Here is a 20,633-nt window from a genome sequence, read left to right on the forward strand (position 1 = left end):
CTTACTCTTCAAAAAATCCAAAAAAGAAATCTAGTTCACAAAATTTACATTTCAAACAATTTTTGTTTAGTTTTTTTTTTAAGGGGGTATGTATTTTCTTTTTAACATTTTCCGGGAGGTCGTCGCACCAAATTAGGTGATCAGTTTCAGTTCCATTGTGAATTTTCTCGTCTTTTTTTTTTTCCTATATTTTTTTTGTGAGTAAAATTAGAATAGACAAATTAGAGACATATAGCCAAAAGCAAACTAAAACGATGCCAGCTGCATGATATTTATCTATTGTTCGGTTGGATTTTTAGGCCGTGCTAAGTATCTAACATGGCATACGTCTAACTTATATTTATCCAATCCATTTTGTCTTTGTTTAAGACTTTTTTTTTCTCATTTTTTAGTGAGTGCCATGGAAAATTTAAGGTAAATTGTCAGTTAGGATTAACATTTAAATGTTATTTCTTCAATTTATGCAGGTACCCCCTAGTTTGCACTTAAGTTGGCCTATTTATTAATATTTTATAAAAACATAATAGGAATTAAACAAGTAAATAATACTCACAAAGATTCTTAAAGATCCTTTCAAAAGGATCTTAAAATATTGCCAAGAAGTAGGCAACGAAAAATGAAATATTTTAAGTAAAAAAAAAACTGGTAAAGAAATTAATTTTTAAAAAATAGCGCCCTCCTCCTCGATTCTCATAGACAGCAATTAAGTAATAAAAAAAATATAAAATAATATAAAATTAATAATTAAATATTATTATTTATTTTTTATCATACTTTTACTTGAAATACTTTACTCGATTAGGTTCCCAGCAAACTACTTTTTCTACACATCACAAATTTAAAAAAACACTAATATTTGAAGAATTCTAATTTTTTAAGAATAAGATTATGAATTTATATATTTCATTCCAGATGATCTATTAGGTCGATCATTTAGGGCCCTGGCCACATTCATTACTTTAGTTCTGTGAGGCTTTTAAGCTTTATGATTTTTTTCGGTTCTTATTTCTTTGGCGCTCTGCTTTCGCTTCCTGGTTACACTTATTTTTGGACGCTGTCGCCGTTGTCTGCGAGTGATTCCATCAAAATCGCATAAATCCAAAACAAAACGTTTTAGTCGCCAGCCGACAAAAATAACAATAACAAAAACAACAAGAAATAATAGAACAAAAAAAAACCATCATCCTGTGCTGTGTGCTGGCCTGTGTCGCTTTTCAAAAATAGTTTATGTACGAATTTTTGATTTGATGCCAAAATGTCGCCGAATAAATATGTTTTAAAAACCCAGCCGCCAACTTAAATTTCTGTAAAGTTGTGACATTCCACGCCCACCACCCCCCACCCACCACCCACTACCCACTTATTTCATTTTATTTCCCTTTTTTATCTTATAGTTTTTATTTTATTTTACACACCTTGAAGTATTTCTATTTGAACTTTAAAACATTTATTGGTAATTAACATTTGGCCGCGAATTCTATTTTTTTTTTTTTTCGTTTTTAGCCACTCTTTCAAGTATTTTTATTGTTTTTCTTCTTTTCATTTTTAAGTTTTTGTTTTAATTTTTGTTGGTGTTATTGTTGTTGTGCCTTTGGGCTGCCAAGATCCATAATGTTTGCTCGTAAATTAGTTTTAAAGACTTTCCAGTCGTAGGCATAATATAGACGACGCATGTGAAACATTTTTTTTTGTGGCCAGGAGGGGGGTGCGTATGTGGGGGGCGGTAGGTGGGCCAATGATCTGAAAGCCAGTCGTCAAGTGCCAAAAAAAAAATACCCAAAAAAAAAGCTAAACAGACGCGGAAAGTAAAACATTTGCATGGGACTTCTTTTTTATGTTTCATGTTTTTTGAATACCCTTCCAAAGGATCCTATAATATTTTCCAGCAAATTAAGCAACTAAAAATTGTACTTTTCTAACAAAAAAATGGATGGTTAAAAAGATATGCATAAAAAATAAAATAAAAAATTTATTAAAATTATAGTGCCCTCCTCCTCGATTCTCATACATTGCACTTAAGCAACTGGAAAATTATGAAAAAAATTAATTAAAAAATATTTTTTTTGTTATATTTTTTTTATTGTAGTCTTTGTTGTAGTTGTTGTTATTTTAGTCTATGTTCTTGTAGTTTTGTTGTTGTTGCAAATTTTTTCTGTTTTTTTTTTATTTTATTTAAATAAAATAAAATAATTGTTTTTTTAATTAATTAAAATAATAGCGCCCTCCTCCTCGATTCTCATAGCCAGCACTTAAGAAACTTAAAAACAACTAAATAAAATCTTTTAAATAAATAATTTTTTTTAAATAAAATTTTTTTTATTTCTTTTTATTGATTTCCTTACTCTAAAATCATTGTGTTTAAAACAGAAAATGTAGCAGAAGCCTAATTAGCAACAAATATTTTCAGATCTATTATTAATCATTAAAAATAATTCAACTTGAAACTAAAATATGTTTGGAATGGAAAAATATGAAAATCAAACGACATCGACCAATGAAAATTTCCAAAAACTATTTCACCAAGGGAAAAATAAATATTTATTTATTTATTTTTATTACAGTTTTTTTGATAAAATGATGGAATCTTTTTTTATGGAGCCAGCAACACCTCCGTTTGTCCACCGATTCCCCAGAATTTCCGTGTCTCTGACAGATTCTTCGTATAATTTTCACAAATTTCCACCCAAAACAAAAAAATAAATAAATATTGAGCAAACTTTCCACACCCTGGGGAGCCATAAAAGACTCACCTATGACGCGTAGTGTATCAACATATTGTACTTGAGAAATAAAACCAAAAAATAAATACAACAAAAAGAAGCATTACAAATATAATTAAAAAAAAAAAAAAAAACAAAAAGAACAAAGACGTGCTGTAATAATTTCATTTTATTTTCTAATTCTGGCAACCAGATTCAAGATAAATTTATTATTTCATGCTAATTTTTTTATCTTTGACATTTTGTGTCTGTTGGGGCAATGGGTTTTATTTATTTTTTAGGTATTTATTTGAAGGGCGTTGAAAAGGTGATAGAGAGAAGGTGGTAGTGGGTGGGTACATAAATAAACACATTTTATTTATTTTAATTAATGGTCTTGACACTTTTTTTCACCCACACACTCCCTTTGTGTCGTTTTTTGGCCAACACGTGCCTTTAATTGTTTGGTTTTTAGTTGTTGTTTTATATTTTTTTTTTGGCAATGGATTTTATATTATTATTAGCTTAATATCTTATTGAGAACTAAAATATAATTCATCTTTCTTTTCTGATTATTTGAGTTATTAAAACTCTTTACTTCTCAACAAAAAAATTCATCAAATGAAAATGTATTCAATTTTTTGATTAAAACATATCAACTTTAAAGTCCATTTTACCTAATTTTATTGCCCATCCCTCATTTGTTTAACAATTTTATGTGATTACTGTAAACAAAGCAAAAAATCACCTGTGGAAACTTTTTAATATTAAAGTTTGGAAACAAGTTCCCTTCGAGTTGCCTTTGATCTATGCATTAGCATGAGTTCTTTTTTATGTTTTATGTTATTTCTTTTTTTTTATATTATTGATTTTTAAACAACTGCGTAGAAAATCAGTCACAGAAATCGAATTCGAAAAAAGTGTTTCAGAAATTATTTTGCAATGTCAACGAATTGTGTTTCTTGTGTCGTATAAGGTGACATTTCCTGCGAAACTTTTATTTTTCTTTTTTTTTTGGGGAGGCGGGTGTCTACGGCGCAATTTGGTGAACTTTTAGCTGACATTGTCAGTCCAATAAATTGACAAAAAAAGAAATAAATAAAATAAATCGCAAAAGATGCAGAAAATGTATATTTAACATACTTAAGCGAAATTCAATTTCTCACAATCACAAATTTATTGAATATATATTTTTTTTAAAATATTTATTATAAGAAACCACGACAAAGAAATCAATTATGCCGACTAGGTTTAAAATAAAACAAAGCCCATTGTAATTCAATAACAATAATAATATTATGATTTAATGATCTGCTTAAACCACAGTTTTCAAGTTCGTAACATAATATTTTAAAAGCTCAACAGAATTGTTAACTAAGCTATAAAAAAAATGGAGAAAAAAATAATCATATTGAGAGAAATTTTGAATGAATTAAAAATTTTAAATAAATAGTTATTTTTTAACCTTTATTTATTATTTAATGTGTTAAAGAAATTAAACATTTATTTTATTTTATTTCATTAGTCTTATATAATTGTTATTATTTTAAAGTGATTTATTAAATTGCCATTTGTATTATCAGCACTTATTTTCCATACATGTTTTGACTTTGCACTTGAAATATGAAAAATAAATTGTTGTGTCTAGAATTTCCATTAAAAACTGTATTTATTTTGCTTTTTTTGCAAATTACAGATGGCTGAAGACTGCAGACTGGAGTTGAAAACTTTGTTCTCAAGAATTGAATTTGAGAAGCCCGGAATGTCTGACTTTATGCATTTTCCTATATCCCTATATATAAGTATTATTTGCTTTAAAAAAAAAAAAAGGTTAGAGCGGAAGGAGTTTGAAATTTTTGCACGTGCCAATTATGTCTTTTAATTGCATTTTTTTGCTGATTAAAGGAGATTTATTTTTGGTTTTTATTTTGAGTTTTTAAGCCATGAAAATTAAATAAAATATTGGTAATGAAATAAAAAATATATAATAGATTAAAAATATACATTTTAAAATGTTTCATACCATTGAATAATAACAGAGAAATATTAATTACATATTTTAGCCAATAATCTCTTTTTCTCCTCTTAATTTTTTTTGTTTTTAATAATTTCTTTTTTGATATCTTCATTTAAAATATCTGTGCATGTGTTTATAATGTATCTATATCTTTTTTTTATTTTTTGGTAATTCGTCATGCGTGTCAAGGTTGCGGCGCAAAGTGCGTGAAACTTCTTATAAATTAATCGAGTGACTCCGAGTGCGAGAGTGTGTTGGAAAAGCTGTCAAAACACAAATGTGATAAAAGTAAGCAAATGCTTAAGCTGCTCCACTCTGCCCCCTGGTCCTACTCCTCCTCCTCCCCCTCCTTCTTCCCCAATCCCCCCCTCTGATTATTCTCGTTTTATTTTTCTCTTATTTCTTCACCTCCTCAGCGCGTGGGAAAATAGAAACTCAACCGCAAAGTTGTATATCGTTTTGTTTTTTCCCTTATTTTGTATTTTTTTTTTTTTGTATAGCAAGTAAGATAAAATAGTATTAAAAAAAAGAGCAAAAAAAAAAAGGGAAAAAAGGATTGAAAAGGAAATAAATAACATACGAATAAGATATACTCTGTAGAGGAAGTTATAGTAATATATTGAGGATTTAGTTTCAAACATAACTCTTTTTAAAAAAAGATAGTTTTTCAGAAAACAAAAATCCCTTATAGAGTATATATATAAAAAACAAATATAAGTCTAAAAATAATACAATTAAGTCCCTTAAATTATATATAAATTCAATTTTTCATTGAAACTTCAATAAATGTTTCTCAATTTCTAAATCAAAAATAAAAAAGAACCACTTCTATTAAATTCTAATAGAATAATAATAAAATTCACTTCTATAATGATCTTATTAAAAAAAAACGAAACCCTTAGTTACAAAATAACTTTAATTAAATTAAAAAAATGTCTCCAAGTCACGCGCCACACATACACACAGAAAAAAAGATACCCGGAAGGTAAGATTTCTTTTTTTTTGTCTCTCTTGAATTTAAAATTATTTGTTGTTTTTTTATGTTTTTTTTTGTTGGTGGCTCCATAATTTCTGGGCAGGTGGTGTTGGATCGATCTGGACTGGTTCGGTTCGCTTTGATTGTTTGGAAATTGGACATTTCCATACACTTGTCATGCGCCATCGATCGCCAGTAGTTTTCCACTTGGAGAAATTTATGTTCTTTTTTAAATTAAGTATTTAACATAGTTTTTTAAAGTTTTTAAGAAGAATTTTTCAAAGGGTATTGCCAAAAACAATCTTTAAAAAAATATAAAAACTAATACTCATATTTTTCTCATTATTATTTTTTTTTTCAGTGCAATTTTTGTGAAGGGCTATGAGCCGGAATGGACCACCAACTTGGGGCCACACTCCACACCAAAGTGGCCAACAATGCCCGTGCCAATTGACCAGCTCGCCGATCGCTTTGAATGGATCGATCAACCGGAGACTCCCCGGGGGGGAGGAGGAGGACAGGTGAGTACCAACGGGTGACAAAGGGGGGCTAAGAGGCCCCAACTGTTTCCAAAGGGGGCGGGGCAAGGTGCTCAGGGAATGTGTGAACTGAGTTTCCTCACTGGGGTACCATTTTTTAATTTTTTTTATTTTTATAAATTAAAATACTACAAGATTTAAATTCTACAAATTCTAAAACATATTAAATATTTCAAAAATAAACTTGAAATATAATTAAAGACATTTTTTAAAAAATTTTTAAGGTATAGAAACTATTTAATGAGAAATTCTTAGGGTTTCCTTAGAGTTTCCTACCTTTTTCGGTTCCTAATATTTTTTAAACTTAAAAAAATATATAATTAATTTAACTTTAGTCCCACTGTTCATAAAATCCAGCTTTTGCTTTAACAACAACAATAACCATTATAATTTAAGCAAAAAAAAAAAAAGAACAACAAAGCCAACACGTTAGACGAGGTTCAGGGTCACCGATGTAATATTTTAATTTATTTGCTGGTCTTTCTTTATTCCCCGAAATTCGCCATATACATATATACAAAAATACATACATATATGATATATATATATACATATATATGTATATATTTTTTTTATTTGGTAGTTTTTCTTGTTTTTCCTTACCTTTACTTTTCTAAACACAAAAGTCTTTGTTTTGGCTCTGTTTTTTTGGCACTATTTTTGTTTTGCTATTCGATTCGTAAGCTTTCCGAAAAATTCTACCTTCTAGAATCTAGATAGGTCGACCCAAATTTTCTTATTTTTTTTTTTTAGAGTTTACTGGCCATTATTATATTTTTTTCCATTTTTTTTTAAGAGAAAAAAATTTTGTTAAAATGAAACTTTACACAAGAAATTATATTTGGGGAAAATTTTAAATGAAAAATTTATGAAACTAAGACTAACTTAATTTTAATTTTAATAAAAAATTAGATAAAGTATTAATAAGATAATTTTTTAAAGATTTTTTGTAAACTTTCTAAAACAAAAATAGCTCAATTATCAAACAAAATATCATAGTTTTCTTCTCCTTCTCCCTAAAATAGTAAAATAATAGTCCTATAAATTGTTTTAAATTTTTCTCTCAGTGCCCTGGTTGGCCAGTCGAATTTTTCGCATTTTCCCATGGCCTGAGCCGTACATTTTGTTCATTATGTTGATACTTTGTTTCGGTTTTTGGTCTTTTGTTCGATTTGTTCATTAATCTTTCGCCTCATATTGAGTGGTCAGCTCTGCTACCCCCCTTTGACCCCCGCCCTTCCCTTTATGGGCCTTTACTTTTCCAATTTGCTTAATTAACTTCTAAACGTCGCCTTTGGCTTTTTTTTTTTTACATTTTTTTAGTTATTTTTTACATTTTTTTTGGCGATTTTTTGCACGCTTCTCCTCTTCCCATGCGAAATTCCCTTTTGCGACTAATTAGCAGTTTTTGTCTTGGTCTTTTATCTTCTTACAAAAAAAGAAATAAAAATATAAAATACAATAAAAAATTTGTGCGTAAACTTGTGTCTTTAATTTAGTAATAAATCGCATGGAATTCCACTGATCGTGTCAATATGATTATCTCCATTTCGAAGTCAATAAAAAAAGGTTCAAAGAAGGTTATCGCGGAGTTTGGGCCAAAAAATTATTAACAAAATGGGAAATTTCATAATTTTTAGAGAAGCTATTGTAGGTTTATTTATATTTTTATATTTCTTAAATTTTTCATCAATAAATAATAATCCTGTAAGCATTCTTGCATTTATTATTAAAATCTGCAAAAAAAAAAATCACATAAATAACTTATTCTTTTTCAAATTAAAAATGTAAATCGGATCCCAACTAATTTGAATATCATCTCTCATATGTCTTGCCAGTTAATAAAGAAATAAATAAAATTGCTCTTGGTATCTTTTTATGAACTCATCAAGGCGCCATTAAACGTATTAAATTTGCAGTTAAGTAACCCGCTGATAACTGACTAAAGTTAGGTTGAGTAACTATTTTAGTTAGAATTACCCAACACGACTTGGTCCGACCTTGGTTGGCTGCTGCGTTGGCCAAAAAAAATGTATAGCATTTTTGTTGTTTCTTTTTTTTTATGAATATAATCAAAAAAAAAAAACTACATATAATCAAAAAATCTAACAAAAAATGCGTGAGGTAGAAAGAAAAAGAGATTATTTGCTAAAGAGTTTGCAGAATCGCGCGATACAGACCTTGATTGATAACCAAAACTATATATTATATATAAATTATAGTATATACTTTCCAACTTTTTTCACTCGAAAAGACCTTCAAAAAAAAAGGGGAAATATATACTTTTTTTTTTTTTTGAAAAAGTGATAGTAAATTAGTTTAGTTTAGTTTGAATTATACTACGACACTTAAGTGTTTGACAATTGATAAGATTCCACTAGCTGACAGATATAGAATATATATATAATATATAAACGCACGATTTAAGATAGGAAAACGCACACGTTTCGATACGGGAGGTATTTCTATATATTTTATTGTTGGATTTTTCGATTTTTTTTTTTTGTATTTTATGGTATCAAGTGGATGGAGGGGAACTTAATTAGCAATACTTTAAATGGAAAACGAGTGGCAGGGGCTTTGATTTTTTGCTTTTTGATTAGCGAAACGCGTAAAGGGGGGATTCACAGTCGGGAGAGATCGCAGGGATGATATATGGAACTTTCAGAGGCACTACCGGAAGTATATTGAAAGTTCTTGAGGGGCTAGAGGGTCTAGACTTTCATAGTTGGTATTTATAATACAATATAGTAGCAAAAATAAGGTCTAAAGATGTTTGAAGTTAACTTAATTAAAATTTCTTATTCAAAATCTTCTTTTTTTGAAGTCATTACCGGAAGAATTCTGATAGTTCTTGGATATCTAGAGGGTCTAAACTTTCAGAATTATTATTTTTAATTAAAATACCAACAAAAAAAATGTCTGAACTTGCTTGTTTTGAAGTTTAAACTTTAGTTTTATTTTCTAAAAAATTTCCTATTTAAAATCTTCTTAAAAAACGTATTCTTAGTAGATTGGCCAACAAGATTCCGAAATAAAAAAAGGCAGAGATCTATAAAGAGTAAGAACGACCCCAGGTGGTCTAAAATTAACGTAGCCCCAAAGTTTTCGGGGGCAAGAAACTGCAGCTTTTTTTTTCTATTTAATTTGTTTTTTTTTTTTTGTCTAAATCTGTTAGGACAAATCTGAAATCCGTCCTAAGGCTGACCAAAAATACACCCAACGGATGCGCCATATATCTCAGTATCTCAGTATCTGTATCTTCAAATACACACGGATATATAGCTATGTAGCTCTCTGGTGCTAGATAGTATTTGTATCTCGATCTTTGTATCTCTGTATCTGTATCTGTATCTGAAGGGAGTTCTGTTCGGATATTTTTGTTAGCTGCCAGCGACAAAAGGTCACGCTCTTGGCGGCCAAACAGAGACGGCAGACACCGCAGGTCCTCCCCCCCCCCCTGAAAGAGATAGACGAACCATCAACCGAAAGAGATAGATAGTCAGATAGATAGAGAAGACAAATCGAAGGAAAAACCAGCAGAAATGGAAAGCGAAAAGCTGCTGTTATCCAAAAATAAACAAGAAAATTATCTCGAGACTCACACACACACACACACGGTGAGGGGAAATATTAGTTTGTTTTTTTTTTGAGTTCAAGGAGGGGGGGGGGGAGGGGGGAGGACTGCTGGAAAAGTGAAGACTGCTCAAGAGCTAGATTTTCCCGCTTATCGTGCGTGTGTTTAATGATTTTCCCTCGACGATAACCTCAAGTGCTACAATTTTGACGAGACGTCGGGGGTCCCGGGAAATGTGAAGTAGCCGAAGAGCCTATCGACATGGCAGGTACGCCAGCCAGTCTTCCCCCTCCCCCTCCACCTCCTCCACCCTCCACCATCCCCCCACTCCCCTCTTTATCTTTAACCCCCGACCCCACCCCTGGCTATGTTTTTTTTCTCTTTTTAGTCTTAAGGATTTCCAGGGTAATCGCCAGAATATTAATTATCTCTTTCAGACCACTTTCATCTTGCACCATTTTTTTGGCTGGTTTTTTTTTTTTAATTTTAAATTTAAAAATATTTCATTAAATATTCTGATAATCATATATTAAAATAAAAATATTAAAAAATATAAAGGTAATAGATAAGAACTACATAATAACATAATAAAATCTTTTATCGTAATTTGTTATGTTTTTAATTCAAAAAAAATGTCTTTAAAACTCTCTAAAAAATAAAAATCTTTAAAATAATTTTAAAAATATATAATAACGAGGTATTCTATAGTCTGTATACAACTCCCAGCTTCATTTATAATTTTTTGTGTGTGTTTTTCTGGTGTTGATTGTTTTCCCCGGTGGCTTCAATTTGAGACTCTTAGAGATTCTTCTCTCGAGTGGGTCCTTTTTTCTTATTTTTTTTCTATTTTTTTTTTTTGCCCTGTGCCACTTGTGTGTGCAGCACTTTTTCCATCACTTTTTTTCAGAGATTACAAGTGCACACGAGTACACAGAAAAAAAAATTACAAAAAAAATAGTTATGACAAGAATTAGAGCCAGAAGTTTTAAAATCAAAGTAATAGTTGCTAAAATTTTCCTATTTCTTAGACTGGATACTATGTTATCCCCTTTTCTTTAAGTGTATTGAATAGAAGAAGAACAACTAGTCAGACTTTTTGGGAAGCCTCCTCGGCGTTTTTGATTCATGAGGCTTGAAATTAGTCGCTGATCCGAGCCGAGATCGGTAGCCATATGGCTTCAACCGGCTCCAACCGATAAGGATAATGGATAATGAATAAATGACTTTAGAGCAGGCTGGGCACTTGACTAATTAAATCAGATACGGCTAATGAATTAGTGGAAATAATTTAATCGATTGACTCTAGAGCTCTTGGGGGTTTTCTAATCAAAATATAGATGGTTAGTCTGTCGATTAAAGTTTTTGTATAATTTTTCCATCAATTATTTTCTATACAGAATTTACTTAATCTCTAAAAAATAATTTATTAAAATTAAGTAACGTTAAAAGTTAAGTTTTTTACAACCTCTCTCTGTACAAATTTCTATATTTAAATCTTGACTTTTTTAAAGAAGACCTCCCTCCTTTTTTTGGTCCCTAATGTCCTTAGTATCTCATCGCCTTTCCTTCCTCGCCATTTCGCTCGGATAATTTTCATTTTCATTTCCAATTCCGATTTCAATTCCGATGCCAATTCCAAATTCCCGTCGCAGACGCACATTAACCTGGCCCACGGAATGACCTTGAGCCTTGAGCTGAACGGGTGTGTCCTTGTCGGCTAAAAAGGATAACTACATATACATACACACATACACACACCGCAGAAACAAAGCAGCAAAAAAAAAAAAAAACCAAAATAATAATAATAAATAGGAGAAGTAGGAGCTGCAGCCACTGCCCCCACTACCACGCCCCCTCAAAGAGGCGGGCCAGGAGGACAAGGGCGTGACCTTCAAGAGGAGACGTTAAGGAATTAGTTAGGAAGGTGACGAAGTTAAGATGCTCTTGGTGATTGGTTTTTAAAGGATACTCTTAAGTATCTCTGATTGTTTTTTTTTTAATTAAGAATTTAGAAGCCTAAGCCTTTTTTATGAAGAATATATCAGAGCTATAAGGTTTTTTTAAGTTTCAAGAAGTAGTTTATAAGTCATAATCTTAAAGTTTCAATTTTTTTTTATAAAAAATCTACAAAAAATGATCAACTTTAAGAACATATAACATTAAAAATAAGGACTTTTAGAACAATTTCTCATCAAAAACTTAAAAAATCAAGAGAAGAATTAACTTAGAAACTAAAGGACAAACTGACACGCGGACACGCGGACAAAAGGATTAAAAAACATATCCTTCTAAAATCTTGAGCCAAAAAAATTTAAAAAAAATATATATATAAAAAAAACCATAAATACCCTTATTCTAGGGTATTAAAAAAAACCCCATAAAAACCCATAAAAACAGGACGATGGAAGGATGGCGTCTGAAATCGCTGAATCCTTTGGAGACCTTCTTGATTGCGCAGGACACGAGAAGAAGAAGAAGCAGGAGCACCAGCAGCCGCAGCAGGAAAGGAAGGACGTGGAAGTGTCTGTCTGGCCTGCACCACCACCCCCTCATCCTTACCACTCACTGACGCCCCCCCCACGCTCGCCCCGCCCATCTTCCTTATTACGGTTGAATGTCCTTTCGTCCTGTCTGACAAGTTTGTTTTGCTTTTTGCGTTGTTGTTTCTGCTGCTGCTGCTTCTGCTGCGCTTGGATTTCATTATCGTTCTGAAGGTCGCAGACAGCCACGCCCCACCGGCCGACCGCCCCCGACCATCACACACACGCCCACGCCCACCGCCCCGCCCAGTCATCCGTGTGGAAATTTGTGCCAAATACGCAGACAGCCGCAAATGGCAAGGAAAACGTACCAGAAACTGTACCAGGACCAGGATAAAGGATGTTTAGTTAGCCGGGGAGGCCAGACCGTCAGACCGAAGGAAAATAAATAAAACGCAAGTAAGTACGCATTAAAATTTAAAATAAATTTGGCAGGGGAGGTATTCTTTCGGCCAAAAATACAAGAGGCATTTTACAAAAAAAATTAAAAATAAACAGATTTATTTTTAAATGAATAAATTAAATCTTAAGTTGAATTAATAGTTAGATTTTTATTTAATAAAAAATAATAAAACATATATGAAATAAAAAACTATTAAATAAATAGGTTTATTATTTTCAAAAATTTTTAAAACATTAAAATATTTATAAAAAAAATCTTTAAATAAAATTCAACAATTTTCTCAAGTTGATACAAGACCAATTAAATTTTTTAAATAATAATATTAAGAAAATTAAACTTCACACAACACTTTTCTTCAAAAATAAGCAAACTTAAAATGAGTTTCAAGCGAAAAAAATAAAAATTAGTATGAGAAAACTGATATTCTTTGGGAGAACTTAATGACAGTTTGGGGATGAGTATTAAACAACAAAAAAATGGGGGAAAGGGTGGTTAAAAATAAAGAAAAAAAAGGGGGACAGGACTTTGGGGATCCATAAAAAATAAGGTGCCATCGGTGTCGGGGGAGGAATTATATGGCAAACAAACATTTAAATATGAATGGGTATTTGCATAAAAATATATACAGACCCAAACCCCAAAACTCCATCCACTCTTAAATTAAATAATTCATGTAATTTCTGGCAAACAAAAATACACAACCTTGAACTTTGTTGGCTGGTTTTTAAACTCTTCACATGAAATAATATTAAATTGGTAAGAAAAAGGGATACGTTTTATTGGTAATAGATCAAATAAGTGTCAACAAAATGTTAAAAAAATAGATATTTATATTAAATCTTTAATATAAAAATCAAATAAATTTCTAACTCAAAAAATATCCATATTATCTATTAATTAGAGTCCTTAAAACTCCTTTTAACAAAAAATTCAAGACCCATAGTCTCAACCAAAGAAAAGCCCGCTCAACAATGTTGCTGCAACATTCACATGTTGCCAGAATGCAAAGACACGCAAAGTCAGAGAGTCACTCAATGACACGCACTCTCTCGCCGCTGCCACTGTTACTCTCTGCATCTCGCTCTCTCTTCCACACTTCCTCTCTGGCACTCTTTCCACCACCGGTCCGCCGGTCCAAGGGTTGCGCCCCAACATTCTTAAGACCGCCCCAACCACCTCAACCCCCCTCCCACACAAAGCCCCATTTGGGTTTTTGCAGCTTTTTGTTTTAGGCAACATTTTGCAAAATGGTCTATAATTAATAATTAGTTAGTTTAGACGCCGTTGTGAAATACCGGCGAGTGAGAGAGAGAGTCTCTCTCACAAGACGGCGCGCCAAATAAAGCTTCCAAAGCTTTTTTTTGCTCTCGCACTCTATCGGCTGCGTTATTCGTTTTGTTTTGAGTGCGCCTGGCAAAAACAACAACAAAATAAAAAAAACAAAAACAATGCAAACGTAAAATGCAAAAAACAAAAACAGAAAAAAATTTTAAAGATATGATATTAAGTTTTGTTTTTTTGCTTATTTTGCCGTATGCCGTTATAAAAGCGCCACGCTGCAGTTTCTTTGCTTTCCTCTCTCACTCTGGCACTCTCGCTGCGCGTATGGGTGTGTGTGTGAGCGCAACTGTACCAGCGGCGTCATCTTCGTCTTGTTGTCTTCCCATCCTCCCCATCCTTCTCCTTCATCATCATCATCATCATCCATCCATCCTTCTTGTCCGCCACCTTCTCGCGCTTTCTTAAGCTTTTCTTGTTGTTTTTGCAGCTGCCATTCTCTCTCTCCCCCCCCTCTCTTGTTGTTGCTTTTTGTCTGCTTAACACCTTTCCGTAATCCTTTTCGAAGCTCTATGCAAAATGTGTCAACTACAAAGAAGTTGAGGTAGATGGCAGAATAGGAAAAAAAACAAACAGAGAGACTGCGACAGATGCAGAGCCCAGAGCGAAAGAGCAAGGGAGAGGGCTATACAAGGCCCACTGTAAAAAACTGTTAATTCCTTTCATATTTCATAAAATGAGACAAAAACAAAGCAAATTACGGATTTAAAGATAAGATGTGGGATATTATGATTTAAGATAACATTAAATAGGATAAGTAGCTTTAAAAATGAGAAAATCTAAAAGTTCCATGTCCCTGAAAATATCCAAAAATAAAACTTCCAAGAAATCATAGATAACACAGGCCGACAATTTCCAACTTTTTTTTTCCTCCACGCATAATTTTACCTGCTCCATAACCTTTAGGCTCCCCTGAACCAAAGTCCAGAACAAACATAGGTTCTATCACCCACCGTTTCCGCGGTACACGTAAGAGAAGAAATTTATCAAATTTTACCATATATTGAATTATGTAGGCCGTGTAATGGCTATGACCATCATTGTTTCCAGTACATTTCATTTTTTAAATGTATGTGTACCAACTAAAATTAAAAAATGGTATCTAGCAGTTACCATATCTTTGGAATACTCATCAAAAGTTGAAATCTCAGATTTTCTACGTTAATTTTTTCTCTTCTATGATTTTTCCCCAAACATTTTTCTATGGAAGATTTTTATTTCCTTATTGAAATCAGTAGATCATACCATGTTTTAATTTTGGATTTAAGGAAAAACTCGAAATAATTTTATTGAATTTAATATAGGCGGTTCAACAATATTTTCTTCAATTAAATTGGAGTTTTTAATCTCATATTTTCAAAAAGTCATGGCTATCTACAACTGTAGATAAAGCTTTACTAAACAAGCTGAACCTGCAATAGATACGTTTTGAATATAGAAACAGTTGTAGATAGCCATGACTTTTTGAAAATATGAGATTAAAAACTCCAATTTAATTGAAGAAAATATTGTTGAACCACCTATATTAAATTCAATAAAATTATTTCGAGTTTTTCCTTAAATCCAAAATTAAAACATGGTATGATCTACTGATTTCAATAAGAAAATAAAAATCTTCCATAGAAAAATGTTTGGGGAAAAATCATAGAAGAGAAAAAATTAACGTAGAAAATCTGAGATTTCAACTTTTGATGAGTATTCCAAAGATATGGTAACTGCTAGATACCATTTTTTAATTTTAGTTGGTACACATACATTTCAAAAATGATATGTACTGGAAACAATGATGGTCATAGCCATTGCACGGCCTACATAATTCAATATATGGTAAAATTTGATCCATTTCTTCTCTTAGGTGTACCGCGGAAAGGGTGGGTGATAGAACCTATGTTTGTTCTGGACTTTGGTTTAGGGGAGCCTAAAGGTTTTGGAGCAGGTAAAATTATGCGTGGAGATTTTTTGCTGTTGGCCTGTGTAACTTTCGCAATCAATAGTTTCACCGTAATCCTTAAAAATTCCCGTTAACCGTTAGAAACGTGACCTTCGATGGGATTTTTTTTTTGTTTTTGCGTCTATAATTACGTCTATGAATCAGTTATAGCCAAATACTCGAGTCTTGAGCCCCTCCAATAATTTATAATTGAAGGTCTGGACAAGTGTTATCTTCTGATACGTCCAAGAGGTGGCGCCAAAAATAATAAATGACAAAAAAACGGCGAATCTATAGCCTTCAATATGAATACACTTGGAAAAATCAATATAATAATATACAAAAAATATTCTTAAGTATTTCAGTTGAAATTTTACAACTTTTCTTATAATTTCTCTAATATTTTTATTATTTTTTTTAAAGGCAGTAATTTCTTAGTTATGTTTATAAAAAAAATTCAAGTAGTATGCCCATTCTTGGTTTTCTAATAATGTGACCTTATTCAAAATAAATTTTAAAATACCTTAAAACCCAAGAAATCAATTTTTTTTAGTAGAATGATTATTAATTTTTTTCCAGGTAACTCTAAATTAGCGATAGCAACATTGTTTATTAAAACTGGTGCGCAAAAATCGAGTTTACGATTACTGGACCCTATCAATGGGGGTCTCTGGCGGGCCTACAAGAGAGCATAACTTACTAGGTTACAAAGTATCTATGTACCGTGTATTTGTAAGTAGATGCGACTAGAAATAGCAATATGAATAAATATTTGAATTGGCATTACGATTACAGGACACACCTGTCGCTGGCAGCGCTGCTGCTGATGCGCAACAAAGACGGTTGCATCTTATCAGCCGTGGCCGAGAGAGTGAGACGACGCTGACGCCGGCGTCAACGTTACTGTTACATTGTTGCTGCACGTGTAAACCGTTAAATATCACATAAAGTCTGGCTAGTGATGGGAGTTGATGGGGAATTTCAAAAATTCCACCAATTATAATTCCCAAGCTTTTTTCTAAATTCTTTTCCTCCATTTAAACTTAAGTATGCAGTTAGGTAATAAGATAATATGAGATTAAATATTTATTATTTTAAGATATTTTGTTTTTAACTATGATTTTATATATTTGAAATATTCAAATTTTAATATTTTTTTTGCTAACTTATTTAATCAGTAAATTTTTAACTAATTTTATTTAAATTCGTTTCAATTTAGGCCTAAAAAAGTAAAGTTTTAAGTGAAATATTTGTTTTAAAAAGTAAAGAATATTTTTAAGCAAGAAATTCTTTTAAAGAATTGTATAAAAGTTTAATAATTTATTTTAAGTAATTTTGTTTAATTTATTTTGTTGAAAAAAAGTAAAAATCTCATATTTTATGTTGTATGCGTAATTAATTATATGTGTAATATTATTATATTTTTAAAATATAAAATAATTTTCCTTGCTTACCATATAAAATTTCAAATTCTTGAAAAACTATTGTATTTCATATATTTTTTTCCATAACGATGATTCCAGTATCGAATCGTGTTTCCGACGCTTCCTTTTGGCATTTATCAAATTCATCTCTAGACGTTTATTACGCGAATGATTGAGGGGAAGTGAACAGGTTAACGTTACGTCGTAGAATTTTTGTGAAAGCTCGGCAGAAAAAAAAAACATTCTTGAGGATAGAAAAAAAATTAACTTGAAATTGAGATACTCAGGGACGTCGACGTCGGGGCGCTGCAGCAGCAGAAGTAGCAGCAGCGCTGCCACTTGTTGTCCCGTTATTTACGCAGTTGGTATTCCTGCTCCTCCTCTTTCTCATTTTCCGCACTTGTTGTTGCAAAAAAAAAAAAACAACAAATGGCAGCACACGCAAAAATTAATTGCGCAAAAATCGTGCCACCAAAATATATATTTCAAAACCAATCGAAATCGAACTTTGCCAGCAGGCGGAAAAGTTGCACTTTCGTTGCCGAGAAAAGCTCGTGAATTACGCGCCAATTTTGCTGCACCGATGCCCTGCAAAGGAGGGCATATTACATTTTTCGTTCACTTTGTGGGGAAAATAAATAAAGAAATTTATAGTCTTAGTAATTTTTAAATAAATAATCTACTAACCTTGAACTTATAATTTTAAGTCTGAAAGTTCAATAAAAATAAATAAATTAGTTAAATATTTTAAATAATATCCTTAATTTTTCTATAAAATCTATATAACCTACAATGCCAATGTTCTAAAATATTTATTTAATATTGTAGGGTATCTGCAAGTTCATATAAACCCCCCCAAAAATATTGTACTGTGTCGCCGTGTGGCGAAATCAAAACAAAATCGCTAGCGTGCGAGTGAGAAACCGAAATAAACAGAGAAAGGGAATGGTAGAAAGAAGGGGGCGGGGGAGCGGGGCACAGGGCATAATGCACGCGCCAAAAAGTGCAGTGTAATTGCACGGGTGGCAAGCGGATGGGGGGAGGGGGGCGAAGCAGAAGGGAAACGTGTAAATGGAAATCAAAGCGAAACTGAACGTAATCAGAAAACTTTGGAAGGGCGGAAAAGGACAAGGGAAAGGAAAAAGGGAAAAGAGAACTTTGCTTTTTGGTCTTGCGTTTGCATTTTACTTTGCTAACCACCTGATGGATTTCATATTGTTTTTTTTTTTTTAATCAAAGAAATAAATAATATTTGTTAGAGGATAATAAGTTAAAAGAAAGCTAAAAAAAATATACAATCATGGCATCTCTTTTCTTCTTGTTCTTCCTCTTATTGAAAATTATCAGAAAAATAACTGTAAATTTTCCAATAAGAGAATAAATACACAGAGAGAAATATTTAAACTTTAAAATAATTTTAAATAATTTTAGTTTTTATTTTTTTGTTTGTTTTATAAACTATATTTTATTTTTCACTTTTCTGCTCTCTGTTTGTTTGTTTTTCTTCTTCAACTTTGTTCTTTGCTTTTCAAACTCTTTGTTATTCTTCTTTTTTCGTAGTGTGCTTGTGTGCTTCATTTCGCCGCCTCTCCTTTGGCCATTTGCTTGTCATAATTTAATTAGACTTGAGGTAGGCTCCAAGCCCAAACACACACACCCATACACCCATACACTTGAAACAATAATATTTTCTTGTCGCCTTTTTTTTCTGCTTTGTTTTATTTGGCTTTTGTTTTATGTTTACCTTTTTTTCTGCACAAAGTTCACGGGTTCAATCAACTTGACAAACTGAAATCGGAGTTGCCACCAAAGTAGAAGGGAGGGGGGAGGGACGGTGTCAACAAAAAGAAGAAGAAGGACATGGAGAGAGGGTGCAGCTTAAATTACAAACAAAACGCAGACTGAGAACTTGGCTAAATAGATAAAAAGAGACAGCAGCAACCGCGGGCGGGAGGAGCAAAAGGGATCCGAACAAAAGGCTGAACAAGAAGAAGAGGAAGAAAAGCCAAAGGCGACAAAGGTGTAGGTGAAGGGGGAGCAGAACATAGGTGTGCCAGGCCAAAGGGGTTCTATTTTGTTTAAAATTGTTAATGAAACTATTAAATTAATTAATTCAAATAACTTGTTAATTCAATATTTTATAAAAACAAGAACACAAATTTCTTAAATTTTTCTTAGAATTATTATTTATAATTTTTCTTATTTATTTAAATAATAATAAAACATAATATAAAATAGAACCAACCCCAAAAAACTTTTGATTTTCATTTTAATCTCGAACTTCGTAGAAATTACAGTTAGAATGAACAGTTAGACGAACAGACCGACGAAACAGACGAATATGGCAACACTTCCAGGCACTGATCTTTCCAAGAAATTTCCAGGAATTTATCAGCTTTAACTGTTTCTTAGTAATTTAACGTAATTAGGGACTTCAAAGGATAAAGAATCAAGAGAATTAATTCATAGAAGGATTTTATGATTTAGAAGCATGATTTTGTTAGTTTATTAAAAAAAAAAAGACTTTCTTCCACACGATCATGAATTAAAAAATAAAACTAACCAATTTTCTTGTCAGAATTTGCCATTCAGGTAGCATTTTTGTTTTTTTTTTTGCATTTTTCTTTGCCCTTCGCCACACAACTGTGTTTCTTTCTGTCTTTGTTTTGTAAACAAACTCAAACTCGCGTTCCACTCAAAACGAAATAAGCAAAGCAAAACAAAACGCCAGCGGATTGAGTTGAAGCCGGCCGGCACATGTACCGGCATGTGAATAACACTCAAAATCCCGCTCTCTCTCTCTCGCCCGCTCTCTCTCACTCTGTTAACTCCGCCGCTGTCGCTGCCACCGTCACTGCCTCCGTCTCTGCCACCTCCTCTCCTTATCAATCACTGTAACAGACAGAGACTTGTTTGATTTAATTTTTTTTTTCTCGTGTTTCTACGCTATACGTAAATAAAAAATATTGTCATCTGATGAAATTCATTTAAAATTGTAGAACTTTATGGAAACTTTCGGGAATTACGTTGCAAATTGCAATAACTGGGTGTATAATTGAGGAAGGCAGGGCGGGCGTAAGAGAGAGAGAGCTCTGCCGCTGCGCAATAACAGCACTCAAATTCAAATACATTCTGTTAATAGACATAGCGCCGCTCTCAATTAAACAGAAAATGGCCTATAATCAGCAGA

General features: G+C 32.1%; 1 long non-coding RNA gene across 1 annotated transcript in view; it reads right to left on the reverse strand.

Annotated features, from left to right (window-relative positions):
* The window catches only part of LOC26514162, a 36,058-nt gene extending 16,553 nt beyond the window's left edge, over positions 1 to 19,505 (reverse strand). Inside the window, exons 1-3 of the long non-coding RNA XR_006507727.1 lie at positions 19,188 to 19,505; positions 18,131 to 18,151; positions 17,474 to 18,064 (exon numbers count right to left, since the gene is read on the reverse strand). This is a non-coding gene — a long non-coding RNA (uncharacterized LOC26514162). The remainder of the gene's footprint in view (positions 1 to 17,473; positions 18,065 to 18,130; positions 18,152 to 19,187) is intronic.
* Between the last annotated feature and the right edge of the window lie 1,128 nt (positions 19,506 to 20,633).

Source organism: Drosophila ananassae, chromosome XR, assembly GCF_017639315.1.
Source record: "Drosophila ananassae strain 14024-0371.13 chromosome XR, ASM1763931v2, whole genome shotgun sequence".
Taxonomy (NCBI): domain Eukaryota; kingdom Metazoa; phylum Arthropoda; class Insecta; order Diptera; family Drosophilidae; genus Drosophila; species Drosophila ananassae.